General features: G+C 35.2%; 1 protein-coding gene and 1 pseudogene across 2 annotated transcripts in view; one reads left to right on the top strand and one right to left on the bottom strand.

Annotated features, from left to right (window-relative positions):
- Nucleotides 1-16,426, bottom strand: part of LOC138336838 (uncharacterized) — a 34,178-nt gene extending 17,752 nt beyond the window's left edge. The window contains exons 1-4 of one of the 2 annotated variants that reach the window (XM_069286432.1): nt 16,125-16,426; nt 8,037-8,164; nt 7,636-7,716; nt 3,407-3,520 (exon numbers count right to left, since the gene is read on the bottom strand). The gene's annotated coding sequence lies outside the window, so the exon portion shown is untranslated. Of the gene's footprint in view, nt 1-3,406; nt 3,521-3,804; nt 3,878-7,635; nt 7,717-8,036; nt 8,165-16,124 lie in introns of those variants that run through there. The other variant, XM_069286433.1, reaches the window with a different exon arrangement.
- LOC138336893 (uncharacterized) lies at nt 13,235-14,246 on the top strand (annotated as a pseudogene).

Raw genomic sequence — 16,426 nt, 5'->3', positions numbered from 1 at the left:
GTATCAACTCAACATTTCATCGTTTCATCAACTTTGTGCATGAGGTTTCTCATGTGTTTTAGCCAAAACCATTTTATCCCATGCAAACCTTTTTTTATCAAATAAACGTTTACAATCTGTTTTTTAGTCCTTACTTGCCTTTTCTTACCCTGATCTTTTATCCTGATATTAATGCCTGACTTGTAGTTTGGCCCTAAATGACCTTAGTTGTCGATGGGCCGTAAAACTCACACAAAAAAAAAATCCACATCAAATGTGGTAAATTGAAACTTCACACAACAGTCGCTTTAAACATTGATTTAGATTAGATTATCATGGGACTTTTAAAATTGCGTAATCGTTTGAAATACAGCCTTGAAATGCAATCTTTATTTCTGAAAAAGTAATCGGATAATTTTAAATAACGCATGTTAGAACATTTTTGGGAATACGTACTATTTATACGCAGAGCCTCCTTTATCTAGGGTTGATCTGTGCTCACATCAGTCGACATGCGTAGTAGTAATTATTATTATCTAACAATTGAAGGATTGTTACATTCATTGGAGATGTTAATGCAGTCTGAATGGCAGATAAAAAATAGCATTTGTTAGTGTTAATACGTGTTTGTTTGTTTGTTTGATGAACGTCCTATTAACAGCCACGGTCACATAAGGACGCTCTTCCATGCATGTGGTGTGTAGCGTGGGTGAAATGTGAGGTGCATGTTTTGGGAGACTGCGGTATGTTCGTGTTGTGTACTCTTGTATAGTGGAACTGGTGCCCTTTTTATAGTGCTACATCAATGAAGCATGCTGCAGAAGACACCGCGCAACACACCCCAACCGCTCACATTATACTAACAACGGGCGAACCAGTCGCCCTTCTCTCTTTAGGCTGAGCGCTGCAGAAACATAAATTACTACTTATGAAGACTTTGATATGTCTCGGCCAGGTGACAGAATCCAGAGTCTTCCTCAACAGAAAGCCAAATGTGAGGCGGTATAAAAGGGAGACGTAAAAACAGACGTTAGGAAGAATGCAGTCAGGTTACTACGTGTATTACATGTAGCTGGACAGTCACATAACACTAAGACTATGCTATATCCGGTTTCATAATCTTTATTATTATTTTTAAAGTTGATTGAAAAAAGTTGATTGACCGATCTGTCTATAAATATATAGGAATTTCCCGATTCAGTGCATCAAAGCGTCGAAGTCATTTCAGCGTTTGAATATGACATGCATTATAACGTTGATAAATTAAGCGTTTCTAAGATGCCAATTTTGTTGGTAACACATTTTCGTCGAACACAGCGAATGATAGACAGACGGGTTTGTCTCTCTGTCGGTAGTCTTGATGAGAAGTGAAACATTTTAAACACCGTCGGAGCTACAAATACAAAGATTTAATAGTTCGCCATCTTCTACTGTACATGTATCTGGAAATCAGGATTAATAGGAATACGGTATGTAAACTACGTCCTCGGTCGATAATTTTTCTTTGGTCAATAAAAACATGCATCGACCTCATCAAAGTGCTATAATTATATGTTATTTTTTGTTTTGTTTAACGTCCCATTGATAACCAGGGCCATGTAAGGACATGTCAGGTATGGTGGTGGAGGAAAAGCAGTAGAAAAACGAAAAACCACCGACTAACGGTCAGTACCTGGCAACTGCCACATAAGGGATTCGAACCCGCACGGCTTGTAGAAACATGTCGGGATATCTTAACCACTCGGCCACCGAGGCCCTGTTGCCTAATCGGAACGCTGGTGAAACTGGCGAACTATCACAGTAAGTTCAAATTATTGTTTCTCCGAGTTATGCAATATTCTAATGTTATCACTCCAGAGGGAAAACATCATTTAAAACAACAATGTCGGAGGGGCCTGAACTTTGGTTACAATAATGCCCAAAGTCAAGGTTCCCTTTTTAATAAAACAAGAGGCCCAGAGGGCTTTTATCCCTCACCTGGTTTAAAATGCCATATAATGTTTTGAATACAGGTTCACCGGGTTTTTTTCTGAAGGAATTTAACTATTTACCTCTTATTCCCCTATTGGGCCCAACTCATTCTGCTCCAGGGAGTCAGAGCCAAAATTTATACAAATTCGGTTCCACTTTCCCAGAGGATGTTTCTGACTAAATGGTTATAATCCATGTAGAACTCTATGGCTAGTAGCGATTTAAAGGATTTACCACTGTTTCCCCTATTAGGCCCGCCCTCCCTGCCACAAGGGGGTCAGAGCCAGAATTTATACAAATTCTGCTCTCCTTCCCCATCGGATGTATCCTGGAGTACGTGCTTATATGACAGTATTACCTAATATTGTTATATTTACAGGTTCATGTATTAAAACATAAATTTAAACAGGTGTGCTATCTCAAGCGCTTTCGAAGCTTCGATTTTTATCGGTAAATCATGTATACATATATAGAAAAATCCATACGGCCGAAAATATACACAAAAAAATAAAAACAATATAACGACTGACTAACGTTAGCGCTTTCGTTGCATCGAAAGGAGCTCTTCAGACATTTTGGAGAGCTCCATTTAGAGCGAAAGCGCTAGCGTAAGTCAGTCGTTATTGTTTTTATTTTTTATATATATATTCATAATTTAAAGCATGAATTCAAATCAATTGTTCGCGAGACGATGGTGAATAAAACACGTTGTTTTTTCTTAATGTTTATTATAATCATTACAAGATATATAATAACGATTTCCTATATATCATTATACAGTCAATGGGCAAGTATTCTTCGCCATATATATTATATATGGACGCTTTGCCATTGAACATTTTTTGTTTGATGAAATTTTGCACATACAGAGAACATTAACTACCATTTTCTACGACAGCATTCTCATAATTAACCGTTTTATGATATAAGTATTCATTCACACAGGTAAACACTTGAGACGCCATTCCCCTGTTTACCCTTACTAAAAGTTTGTTGAAATTTTGGTATCAGAATTATCAATAATATAATAGAGAGCAACCAACTAAATAATTTTACATAGACCACAGTGTTAAACTTTGTTAAAGTTTTGTACTGTATTATTAAAACAAAGGAATATTAGTTAGCTATTGTGTTCTATAATTAAAGTCTAGGTTCTCATATAACACTAAATAGAAAAAAAGTTTGGGTCCTTCTGCTCAAACTCCAACCAGGGTAGCTTTATTGAAATCAGGCGCATTTTGCACTAAAAAATACTGAAATTCTAATGTTTTTACCTATTCATTATCAAAGTTGATATTTTGAACCTAAATCTCAATGTCAATTTCCAAATTCATATCATGGTTATCTAGGAATAATTACCTGTCAGAAAACATTTTTATTTTTAAAATTCGTAATTAGCCAGCCAATCAGCGGCCGGGTTAAAATTATATCCTGGGCTCAAAATTCCAGTACTCACCTATGATGTAAAGTGTATTTCGGCTGTATGTCAAATCTGTAATATGAACTTAATCGGTCAAGTGGTTTGTCCAGGACAGGGCTTCACCTTCGGACAGTCACCCGCGGAGTAATTCTGAAAACATGAAATATTGAACTTACACACTGTGTTGATTAATTGCAAATTATGTATTAAATATTGAAAAAGTATCAATGCTGTCTAAGTTAATTATTGGTTAAATCATCAAACTTTCTGAATATAATGAAAAAATAGGAAAAGTCCCCAGCCAAGGGGAGATAATCAGTTACATAATCAGGTACCCCTATAATATAGAAAATGTCAAAATTTTGGAAGAAAACCAGATATACCAAACCTTTTACATATTCAAATTTAAATAAAAAATTAAACAAAGATCAAACCTGTAATGAGCACAAAAGATGCATGTATATGTCCGTGACTGGAATCTGTGCAACCAACATATATTTCGGGAAAATCTTGAATGACTTATTTCTTAATTTTACATAGTCCACAGTGTTAAACTTTGTTAAAGTTTTGCACTATATTATTAAAACAAAGGAATATTAGCTAGCTATTGTGTTCTATAATTAAAGTCTAGGTTCTCATATAACACTAAATAGAAAAAAAAGTTTGGGTCCTTCTGCTGAAACTCCAACCAGGGTAGCTTTACTGAAATCAGGCGCATTTTGCACTAAAAAATCCTGAAATGCGAATGCTTTTACCTATTCATTATCAAAGTTGATATTTTGAACCTATTCTGTGAATTCAGTCATTTTCACAGTGGAAACAGGGCAAACATTGTTTGATAGGGTATTTTACAGGATTCTGTCTATCATACGGCTGTTCCAACGAACTACAATTTCTTATTCAGCCAAAAAAAGTCCTGTACCATGCCCAGGTGCTGTTTTTAGCGTGACAATCGCATGGTTTTTCTTCAATAGATTTTCGACGCCATATTTGCTTTGCATACCAAATTACACCTTCGCATACCAAGACACGTTCGACCCCCTGTTTATAGACACTGAAATGTTCCATTCTTTTCAAGACATACTGATCATGAACCCCTTACGCTTCATCATATTTGTTTTATGGTACAATGTTTACTAGATTTGGGGTTTTACTATTATACCTATAGTTATTTTCATACTCACGAATTAAGAAGAGCCTTTTAAAATATTTTATATCTCTAGTGGCTGCCAAAGCGTTTAATGATAATTGATTCTTAAAGATCAACTACCTTTCCAAAACGGTTTTTAATTTTTAAAATGGTAATAATATATGAATGTTGTAAAGTTGCAAGAGTAATTTACCGTCATTACTACACTCGCCATCATCTTATAAACAATTTAATAAAAATGAATAAAATGTTATTTTTTCATAACGCGGGTCGCCTTATTTTTACCGACATCGTCTTAATTACCGCGCGTTAGTTAAAGAAATATATCCTGTTAACGTAGATCACGTAATCTTAGCATTTGTTTGGTCATGTAACCTTCTCTTAGGCCATCGATATATATTTTCTTTTGTTATCGTTGTTTTTGTGAAACTTTTAATTTTGTTTCGGAAAGGTAGTGGGCCTTTAACGAGTGTTTTCTCTGTAACAGCAACAGATTTTGTTTTCAGAACAAAACCCCGAAAATCAAAGTCTACTTGACCGTTGTATGCGTCATTCAACAGTTAATTATTTTAAAATATTACATTTTAACTGCGAATCGACTAAATGGAAAACAAGTCGGGCTTGTCAAAATCGTTTGATCTCTGATTTCAATCCCAGATAGAGTTTCACAGGGACAACTCTTTAAAACAATTGCCATAAACCCAGCCAATCATATAGTATTAATTTGTTGTAATGTATTTGATAACATTCGGAGGAGAAGCCTATCAATTGAATATACATGTACATCATTCCATTACAGCATCATAGTTCTCAGGGTTATTTTTATTAGCATTGCTAAAACATATTGGAAATAAGCGAATGTATGCCAATTAGTCACATAAATTGTGTTGTAGTTAAGATGTACCTTAATTGCATTATCCAGGCCCGTACCTGATGCTACAACATTCCTATACACAATTATGTAGTCCGGCAGTAGACCTGCCTATTCCGTCTTTGCATATTTCATACTTGCTAGTTGGTATCCATTGTGAAAAGTTTTTTGTGAAAAGTATGACATTACGCTCGCAAACACATGACGTCATAATTAATACCTACCGACAAGGACAGATAACACTTTAATATGCAAATACAAAATATTATTAGTTTTTTCCCTAATGTATATGTTACGAAGACAAAAACTAATATTATATGCAGGTTTAGCGGACTAAATGCTTTGAGAAAGAAATAAATTTCAATTATTTTGATACTGCTAATACTTTCATCCTAATACAAAGTAATCAAATCATAACCATGAGATATCCATTAAAATTCCCTACAACCGAAATTATGACTATATATCCTAACCTTGGGAATTATCGGTACGACTACAAACAGACTTGTTGTATAGGCTGATAACTACATCTACTTGTCTATAATTAACCGGTATGACCCATCAGGTATCAGGTTATACATGAAGAACATTGTCGATAGATTCTTCCATGCAATTTTAGGATTAACTTTACCAATTCGATTTTAATATCGGGGACATCATTTTCTGGGGGCGTTCACACTGGTAACAAGTTAAGGTATTTTCTACTAGGGGCAACCTAATAAAACAGGGATAGATTTTCATCCGGTATTAAGTTTAAATCCTCTGAGTAAAAATAATTGCAAATAATCATATTAATTGAATCAATTAATTTTCTTCTGAATTGGGTGTAAACATGTTGTTTGCAGTGATTAAATTGGCGAAAATAAGTATGAATGTGTAGTCTGAATACGAGTGCCCCAAGTTTTGTTGAGGACTGGCTGACTGACCGAGGTAAACCTATTCAATATCGGCCACACAACTTTCTGCGATGTTATGACATAATATCACCATTCAATAATGGTGTAAAGTAAGTAACTTTTACAACTGAAGATAAATGCTACAGTGTAACTCCTATCTATCTGCTCCTGTTTTTATAGAGAAATATACCATTCGTTAGCGGTGTAGTATCTTGAAACGACCATGGATGTTAATACGACATTGATTTAGTGACACAAACAAACCAAAAACTTACAATACATGTTGATGGTATTCAATACCGGTAATTCGGTATCTCTTGACGTGAGAGGTAAACCTACGACACACATCAGCATGTTACAATTGTATGACGACAGTTTTCAGATAAAAAAATGAAATCGAAGTAAGAGATTTCTGAATCACTATGCTAAATATATCTAATGTGTGTATGATGGAAACAGTGTTTTATAATATATCATCAAGTGATCCCTTTTTCAAAGCAAAGTTCAATAACTTTTTATAATATTTTGCCCACGCTTTCATCTTTCCTCCAATACATAGCTAATTTGTATATTTATGCTGAACAGCATATAGTTATAGTGAGCTTATGACATGGCGCGGTGTCCATCGTCCGTCTGTCTGTCCGTCGTCCGTCTGTCAACATTTCCTTAAATCGCTACTTATCATAGAGTTATTCATGGATTTTAACCAAATTTCGCCAGAAACATCGTCAAGGAGTGAAGTTAATCTTAATATAAATTTTGGCTCCCCCAACCAGTGGCAGGAGGGGTAGGCCCAATTGGGGAAATAGAGGTAAATCCTTTAAATCACCGATAGTCATATAATTCTGCATTGGCCAGAACCATTTTTGGGGGGAAGGGAACAGAGTTTGTTTGAATTTGGCTCTAACCCTTCGGGGGCAAAAGGGGCGGGACCCAATAGGGAAAATAGAAATAAATAATTTACTTTGCTGCCAGTCATAGAATTCTGCATTGAATGTAACCAACTTGGCAAAAACGATCCTTGGAGGAAAGGGAACATTTTTGGGGAGAAGGGAACAGAGTTTGTTTGAATTTGGCTCTAACCCTTCGGTGGCAGGAGGGGCGGGGACCAATAGGCGAATTAGAGTAAATCCTTTAAATCGCTACTAGTCATAGAGTTCTGTATGTAATTAACCTAATTTGACCAGGAACATCCCAGTAGGCAGATGAACCGTTTGTATGTTAATTGTGTGCGTTTGAAGTGGGTCCACACTCAACATTTTCAAAGAACTCATGATTCACAAAATATCAATACATTGGTGTTTAATTTACATTATTCCGACTTTTTATAGAACACACTAAAACTTGCCTGTGATCATATTTGTATAGGTAGAAGTAAAACTGTTCCTGGAGATGACACACTCGTGAACCAATAACAGCTTAAATATATCTGGAATCAAATGAAAAAGATGTAAAAAGAAGATAGCAAAATATTTGTTGCAACAGACTCACAGTTTGTGGAATCATTCATATCGACTGGAAAACAATCGGGGGGGGGGGGGGGGGGTAACTTAGATGAAGGTTACAGAAAAGTAGTGGTGGGCTTTTTTTGTTCTCACGTAATGTGATGTTCTGATATTGACATTCAGTGAATTCGGAGTTATGTCCACTAATGTTACTGAAATGTTACATGATCTCGATATACAATTGACAACATCTATAAAGCACTTTCTCAAAATGATACGCGTTATTTTTACCACAACATTTTACCCTTGTGATACTAGTGTTGTCCATATCAATGTCCGGGTCGATGTATAGGTCGATGCGCTATCACGTCATTCGGGTTCATCTCTCCGGACTTTAGTGTTGTCGATTCGGATTCCGGTGTAGACGACAAACTGTGGACAACAGATATATTTTATTTTCCATTTCAAAGTACCCCGTATGTGGTATTTGCACATTATAGAAGTTATCTGTTCTTTTGGGAAGTTATTGAATGTGAAGTCATGTATTTCCAAGGGTATCATCATACGTGTCAGAGAAAATTATTTTCGCTTACAAAATAATGACGTCACAATGGAGACCAATCCGGAACGACAATAATTCTTCGATATGCACGGAATACATTAACTGGGTCAAATTTAGAGAGGTCACACAAATCGGAAATAGTTAAACAGAGTATATATATAACACAGATTAAAACAAGAAGTAGATGTTATGTAATAGCATGAAATACTACAATAAGGATTTAAAATTTAACATATAACAAGATACCAATATTGAAATCCAGTTGTAGTCCATCAATAATGTATATTGTTATAATGTTCAAAGAAATGCCTTCTGCATTCTACCTTGAAAGTGTTCAGGGATGATTTTTCCTTGACTCTTGCAAAGACCATTCCAATGTACTGGACTATTGAATTTAAAAGAATTTCCTAACTTGACTGTTTTATGTCTTGTTAAAACAAATTTCGCTATTTTGGATGATCTTGTTTAAATGGGATGCACACTACTGACTTGGATGTTACAATATAGGTAGGCAGGACACAAATTATTTATAATTTTATACATCAAGATATATTCAAACGACTCTATGGGTGAAAGGCAGCCATTTCAATTTGACAAATGGTTGTCAACTGGGAACACTATATAATCTACACATGGAATAATTCGTAGTTTATTTCAAGACATCTTGTGCTTGTATACCCCAAAAAATAGATTGTCATCGATCATCACACCTAAAAGCCAATTAACATAGACGCATGCGTACGCGTTATGTTCCGATAAATGTCGTAGAACAGGTTGTGTATGGTAGTTTTAGGTATTTACACAGCATCCGCCCATAGGATACAGTTCAAAATGGTATGTATAAAGCATGTTTACATTGTTTCAATGCTTTGTTGTAAGTGAACATAACGAGTACAGGAATTGTATAACTAAAAGGGATAGAAATTAAACCTGACTCAAATAGACCATGATTACAATTCTCCTGTTTCTATTATTCATGTATCAAACAGTCAATATTTGTCCTGAGGAACTTGTCCCCACTTTTTATATCGACAGTAGCATTTTCAATTTTCTCCCATCTTTTGACATAACTGTAGAGTTGTTTGATTCATTTGAAGTCGTTTTAAATTTCACCATAATATGTTTGTTTTCTGTTGCGATTTTGTGGCGTATTTCTTACGTTACCAGATGTAAGTAGATGTATACATTTGGAAGGTTCAAGTTAAATATTGTTATAGTTTCAGCCCCTTTATATGGGATCACCATTCTATTGTTTTCTATTGAGATATTGACATATTGGACGATTTACATTCAATGCGATATCTTTAATCCCTGGTATGTTATCAACATTCTTTTATCTTGATAAATCATATTAGGAAATTCTCCGAATCAATGAAAGTGGTTTTCATAATCACAAGGACAAAGTTGCATTTAGTCTAAATACTTTATTGTGACTTGTGAGACCAGCTTGCTTTATAATGTTCTAGTAATCATTGTACAACCATTTAAAAACCATTTCGATCGAAAACTTTATTGTTCATTGTTTCATAATGATTTTAAAAACATTGGGTTTTGTTCAATTATATTCAAAATGTATAACACATATTTTCCAATAAAATATCATGAAAAGGGAAGTCCGCATTTTTGTTTAGATATGCAAATACAATGTACATGCCATCCGAATTTTAGTAGTGTCTAACCGCAATCATCCAAACTACATAACGATGCATCTGTCCATTAATCGGATCGAGTATGCAGGCAGAGGCAATGAACCATGAAAGCGAACAGACTGAAACGGCAGACTGAAAAAAACTATATTTACAAGAAATATTTCTAAGCCTTATTTTCCTCACGGGAAAATATTTTCCCCGATTTTTCCATAAATTAATTTGTGTTCCGGAGGTATTAGGTTAAGAGCATAAAAGGTATTTCCTAATCTTGAAAATGTTAGTAAGTGTTCCGGCTAGCAATACGATTACACTGTGTTCAGAACAGACATGAATAAAACATGCGTAATTAATGAAAGTTTGAAAAGGCTTCTTTATCTTTCATGAAACAGCAAATACAAATGTTATACTATTCGATACGTTGGCACGTTAGTGGTTAGTATATACTAAATTTATCTATTGAGAGCAGCTTTAGGGGTTGACCTGAATGTAATTGAGAGCAGCTTTAGGGGTTGACCTGAATGTAATTGAGAGCAGCTTTAGGGGTTGACCTGAATGTATCGATATAGTTTTTATGTAACACTTTGAACAAATAATATCTTTTTTATTAGTTTAACGTCCTATTATTTAACAGCAAGGGTCGTTTAAGGGCGTGCCAGGTTTGTTGGTGGAGGAAAGCCGGAGTAACCGGGAAAAAAACCACCGACCAGCGGTCAGTACCTGGCAACTGGCCCACGTGGGATTCGAACTTGGAACCCAGAGGTGGAGTGCTTGTGGTAAAATATCGGAACATCTTAACCACACGATAACATATTGAATACCTATATAGTAATTGTTTGGCTTAATTTGAATGATCAAACAAAAATCAAAGTAACACAGGGTAAATAATATTCAGTACTGGTGCACATGTAAGACTAAGGTCAATCCTTGCCCCGTGACCAGATGAATAGCAAGGTTCAATGTAATGTGACGACTATTAACGGAGCCAATGTGTAAGGGGTTATAAAACTATTTATCTACCATTTTTAGTATTCATGGCAGTATCCTCAAATTAAGAACAATGAACTAAATAGAGATCCAAAATTCTACATTGCACAACAGATTCAATACAACTGATTCCTTTGGTTTTAACCTGTATTGCAAATTTGCTTGACCACATGTATAACCCTTTTGTTGTACAGAGCCCGTAAACTGTCGCAAATATCATATAGCCGGCTACTTCCGCGAATCGGCGTTTTCGCCATTTCAAATGAAAAATCAAATTATATTACATTTTAGTGGTTTTAGAATTTTGCGATCTGGATTTCTTGGCATTTGTGAGTGAATCATATCCCAATAATTTGCAGATTAATTTTTGACGATCATGAAAACGCGAAAATGTCATCCCCGCGAATATTACCAGATATAGAGTATAGACCATGCAAACTAGTCAACGTCCACTTTGGTACTATTCCGTCCATAAACATATAAAAATATATTATCATCCAGTTAAAGTATGCGGTTGAGAGATAAAGCAAGTTTCTGGTTTCTTAAGAGTTGTCTATTTCCCGAATCGAAGCCGAGAGATATAGGCAAGTTTGGGGGAAACCATAAACTTGCTATATCGCTCAATCCCATACTTAAACTCTTTTGATATACCGATATATACAAAAGCTGTGATTAGACATAGTATAAAACTCCTTCATACGTGAACATGATGGATAGGGATATTCTACCTGAGGGTCACAAAATATAAAACCCGAGGCTTGCCGAGGATGTAACAACATTTTGTGATCCCGAGTTTTTTCTCTCTCATACCTCGACGTTATCTTGCAAGTTTACTTCTATTCATTTTCGCCATTTTGTAATAAATTCGAAAAACGCGACTGCAAGTCAAATCTCCATACAGAAAAAATGCTTGATATTTTCAACGCCGATCCCGTTGTTTGTATCTTTTGAAGTAAATCCAGATTGATTTCAATAAAAAATTGTTAAAATTGTGCCTAGAAAATAGTAATTTTGTTGACGCTGTGACGTCTCTCATACGCTATATTACTGTCGCGTACGGCCACGGTCATTAGAGATTTAGAGACTTTCACATTGTAAAAGATCTACATAATCTTAGCTTCAAACATTCAAATTATTAGGAGATGATAATTGTGATTCCATGTCCGTTTTATTTTCCTTTTATTCAAACCACAAGTTATAATTTGATTCCGCTATGATTTCTCAATATTTCAACATTTTATATCACAAGGCATTATACAAAAATTATACACATACATGTATATTGTTGAAATTCCGAGACTTTAACCACTTATAGGTAGCCTAAAAATATACACGACAACTGTGCGTACATGTACATATAAAAGGTATTGTCCTAAGACCCATTTCATTTTTCACAAACCTCTCACTTACAAGATAAGCATAACGACGTGTTCGGTAACAATTTCCGATCGATACTAACGTCTTTTAATTACGTCAACGGAGATGGCGTGATTCGAAACTAGCTCCGCCCAATTGTTACGTCGGCTGGCAACAGATGGCGTGATCGGAAACAAGTCCCGCCCAACTCGAATCTGATTGGTTAAACGAAAATAACAGAGTCCGGGTGTGTGCTCGCTTCCAGGTGTTTGTTAGTTCGAAAAGACTAGCACACAGCTGAGCGAGGGTTTTGGAAAAAAGTAGGGAGCTAGTCAATTTAACCAAATATAGCGCAAATAAAATAGAGAGTAGTCCATGGATTTCTTATCGATACCTATTCGCAGGTCCATGCTATGATATTTTTACCATCTCAACTAATATCACATGTCTACTGTAATATTGTTACATTATTAATATATATATTAACATGTAAGTAGATACAGATAGTCTCATGTTCTTTTTTTGGAACAGAGTAAGAACAGGTGGATCATTCTCGTCTGTAGTTTTGCGTGTTTCTATTAAGAATTACTGACAGGATATATGTAAACGAGTAGAAACATTCAAATGACAGTCTTTTCTGTAAACACCGTACATCATCAACCAGAGGCAGTACCCTCCATCAGAACTGTTTCCGAGCAAAACTCGACAACATCTGCAACCAAGAACATTATCAGTCAAAATGGGACAATGTTAGTTGTCAAAGATCCATTCAAGAAAAATGAGACATTGGTATCTGGAAAGGATTTATCTCTCCACATTGTACCCAAGATAACTTCCAAAACTGCAGTAAAGAAAACTATGGCAGAAACATGCGTAAATCCCACCAAAACTTTCCCTTTAAAAGGCTACATTGTTTACGAATGTGACAAGGAACATGCGGGAGGTTGCGGAGGGTGGTCAGACCGGATGTCCGGTATGTACAGTGCGTACGTCATTTCCGTGATTTTAAGTAAGCATTTTCTTTTCAAATATACAATTTCTGGAAACTTAATTGACTATCTCAGTCATAACTCCCTTGACTGGCGATACAATTCTTCCCTTCTGAAGGGGAGATAATGGGGATATACGAATTTAATTAAAATTATATTAATTATATTTCAGGAGTTCGAATTACATAATGCTGATATTTATTCCACCTTCTTTCATAAATTTTTCAAACCAACAAAACTAATCACTGAAGCAGTTAATGACATTGTCGAAAATGCAAAAAAACTTGCCTGTGGTCATATTCGTATGGGTGGAAGTAAAACCATACCAGGAGACGATAAACACACGGACAAATCACAGCTTAAATTTATCTGGGATCTACTAAAGAGATTTGAAAACAGAAATTATAGCATCTTTATTGCAGCAGACGCACAATTTGTCAGAAATCGAGCAAAGGAGTTATTCCCCCACCTGATAGAGGTGGAAGGACGAATCATTCATATCGACTGGAAAACAACCGGGGGTAATTTGGACGAGGGCTACAGAAAAGTAGTGGTTGACTTTTTTGTTCTCGCAAAATGTGATGTTCTTATGTTGTCACTCAGTGGATTCGGAATAATGTCCGCTTATTTAAACACTAATGCTACTGAAATGTACTGTCTGACCAAACAAGAGCTAGTTCCATGTTCTCGATATACAATCCACAATAATTTCCCTGGTCCGCTCCTTGCACACAAATAATACTGCACTTTTAAAACAAGATATGCATTATCTATTTCCATATTTTTATTTGTGTCTGTTGTATTTCGTCATTTTGTCACACTTTTATTTTCATTTCATCCTTGTGATATTGGTATTCTCCGTGCAGTCATGTCAATGTCCGGATCGATAAATAGGTGTATAGATTTCACATCGTTCGAGTTCTTCATTCAGGACTTTAGTTTAAGTAGGGTCGATTCGGTTCCAGCAGGGTTGCTTTCGAGGTTCAGCAGGGTTGCTGGCAACTCTCGAGTATGTATGAGGTTATTTATAAAAATGTCGAACTCTCTGTCAGCCGAATGCTTCACTCCGAGAGTAAGACCGTTTTCGTTTATATGGTTAGACTGGTTGGAGCTCTAGTTGTTCGTTTGTGAATAAAAGACGGATATGATGATTTTATATTATTTCAAACGAGTCTTGACATAGCCCGTATAAGCTTGTTTCAAAACTGCAGTTGAGTCAGGATTTACACTTGAAATAATCACTTTCACAAACGGTCGAACCGGATGTTCCGAAATAAATGAAAATGGCCAGCCTCGTTCCGCCATTTTAACTCCGATCAAACTTTCCAAATTACGAGGGTATTGAAAACGACCTTCGCCTTCCGCATAAAATCTGTGTATAGTATACTAGAGTAAGAACCATGCGTGTTCGGCTGCCCGAGTAATAACTTTGTGGACCAGAGAGTTACCAGCTGAAGTTAGATCAGGGGTCAGATGATGATGATGTCAATCATATTCTGAACTCGTCTGAAAATGAATTTATCAATAGTGATTTCATTAAGGAGAAGGTGATGGAAGCTGTAAGCGTCTGAAAAACAATAAACCAGCTAGCTTAGATAATACATATATCTTAAATGAATTTATATAAAAAATAATAGATGCATAAAGTATAAATGTGAATTTGAAAGTTATTTGAATAATATTTCTTGGCAGCATAGACGGGTCTTTTGTATGAACAAGTATCATCCTTAAAGTAGTAGTATCTGTCCACTATGCAATGGCGACAATGTGGGAGATGAATGTCCCAATATCATTGTATGTCCCCTCTTTCAATGCTGAACAGGAAACAATGTTTACTTTACAAGATACCCATTTTTGTACGAGCTGCATACACTTTTTGCAAGTGGTGACATCAGAGTTATCAGAAATCTTGCTAATTTCTGCACAATTATGTTATCTATGTTTCTAGTCCAAATAATTACCTCCGTCGTATACAGTAAATTATCAATCTGAATTTGATATATAGTGGCTTTTATCTAAGTCACGCTTGATTTTTATTATTAGATTTACATTTTATCATTTACATTTTTGTAATGTTCTTTTTTCAACTGCCTGAGCTGTCTGTAATATAAATATGAATACATGACATCTTATGTTAAACATAACAATTATGTACTTGTATACATGTATATGTTTCTACCATACCTTCGTGTCCTTTATTGCAAATAAAATCATCTTAATTTGATTTTTTTTGCTAACGATAAGCAGTAGACAACAGGGTTTTTTCCATTTAATTAGTATTCTCAATATTTTTGGGGTTTTTGAAATAATTGTGAAAACCAGAACTGGACATTATAGGAAAATGATAACGTTGTGTACTTGTTGTTTGTCTTGTATATTCTATGTCATTCTTGTTTAGCTATTTCTATGGATACTGAATATGGCTTCATTTAATACTTTTATGTGTCTGAGTTAATCAGTTACTTAAAATCTCGATTTTCATATTTATATTATCATTTTGAAGAGTTACTACCCTTTGTTTTCAATCGTGATCAATCCAATTAAGTTGAAATTAACACCCAAAAATCAAAATCTTTTGTGGCCATTTTTTTGGAGATAAGTGGAAGAAAATATACTAATTAAATTTACATAGCTTATGTATGTATTTATAAATGACAAATTCCTGAACTTTTAGTACATGTATACTGTTTTGCTTCTTACTTTGTTTTGTAACATGGAGAATGAATGTAACAACAAAAAAGCTTAATTACAAAAAAAAATGTTTTTCTCCAATATATGCAAGCTATATGCATAGCTTATTTTATGCTGCGACACAACTATTTTATATAATTTTATTTATTTATCTCGTATACCTTTATTGGGCCTACATATCCTGTTGAGGGCCCCTTCAGTAGCCAGTTTAGCTGCTCTCTGATTGGCTGGTTAGTCTATGCGAGAAAAAAAAATCAGCAGCGCCATTTTGTCCTCCTTTGGTGGGGCAGCGAACTTGTTTTCATCTAGCTCGCTGTGTGGCGTAATTCTGTGGAATCCCCACCACAGGATGTAAACTGTAAATGTTGTATTTCCACATGATAAATTTTTGAAGAATATAATAATTTGGTTCTTTTTAATAAATGGCCATCTTTATATTGTCTTTGAGTCCTATGTGGAGCAA

Source organism: Argopecten irradians, chromosome 12 (assembly GCF_041381155.1).
Source record: "Argopecten irradians isolate NY chromosome 12, Ai_NY, whole genome shotgun sequence".
NCBI lineage: Eukaryota > Metazoa > Mollusca > Bivalvia > Pectinida > Pectinidae > Argopecten > Argopecten irradians.
The sequence above is the reverse complement of the archived record's forward strand: the minus strand, read 5'-3'. Positions and strand labels throughout refer to the sequence as shown.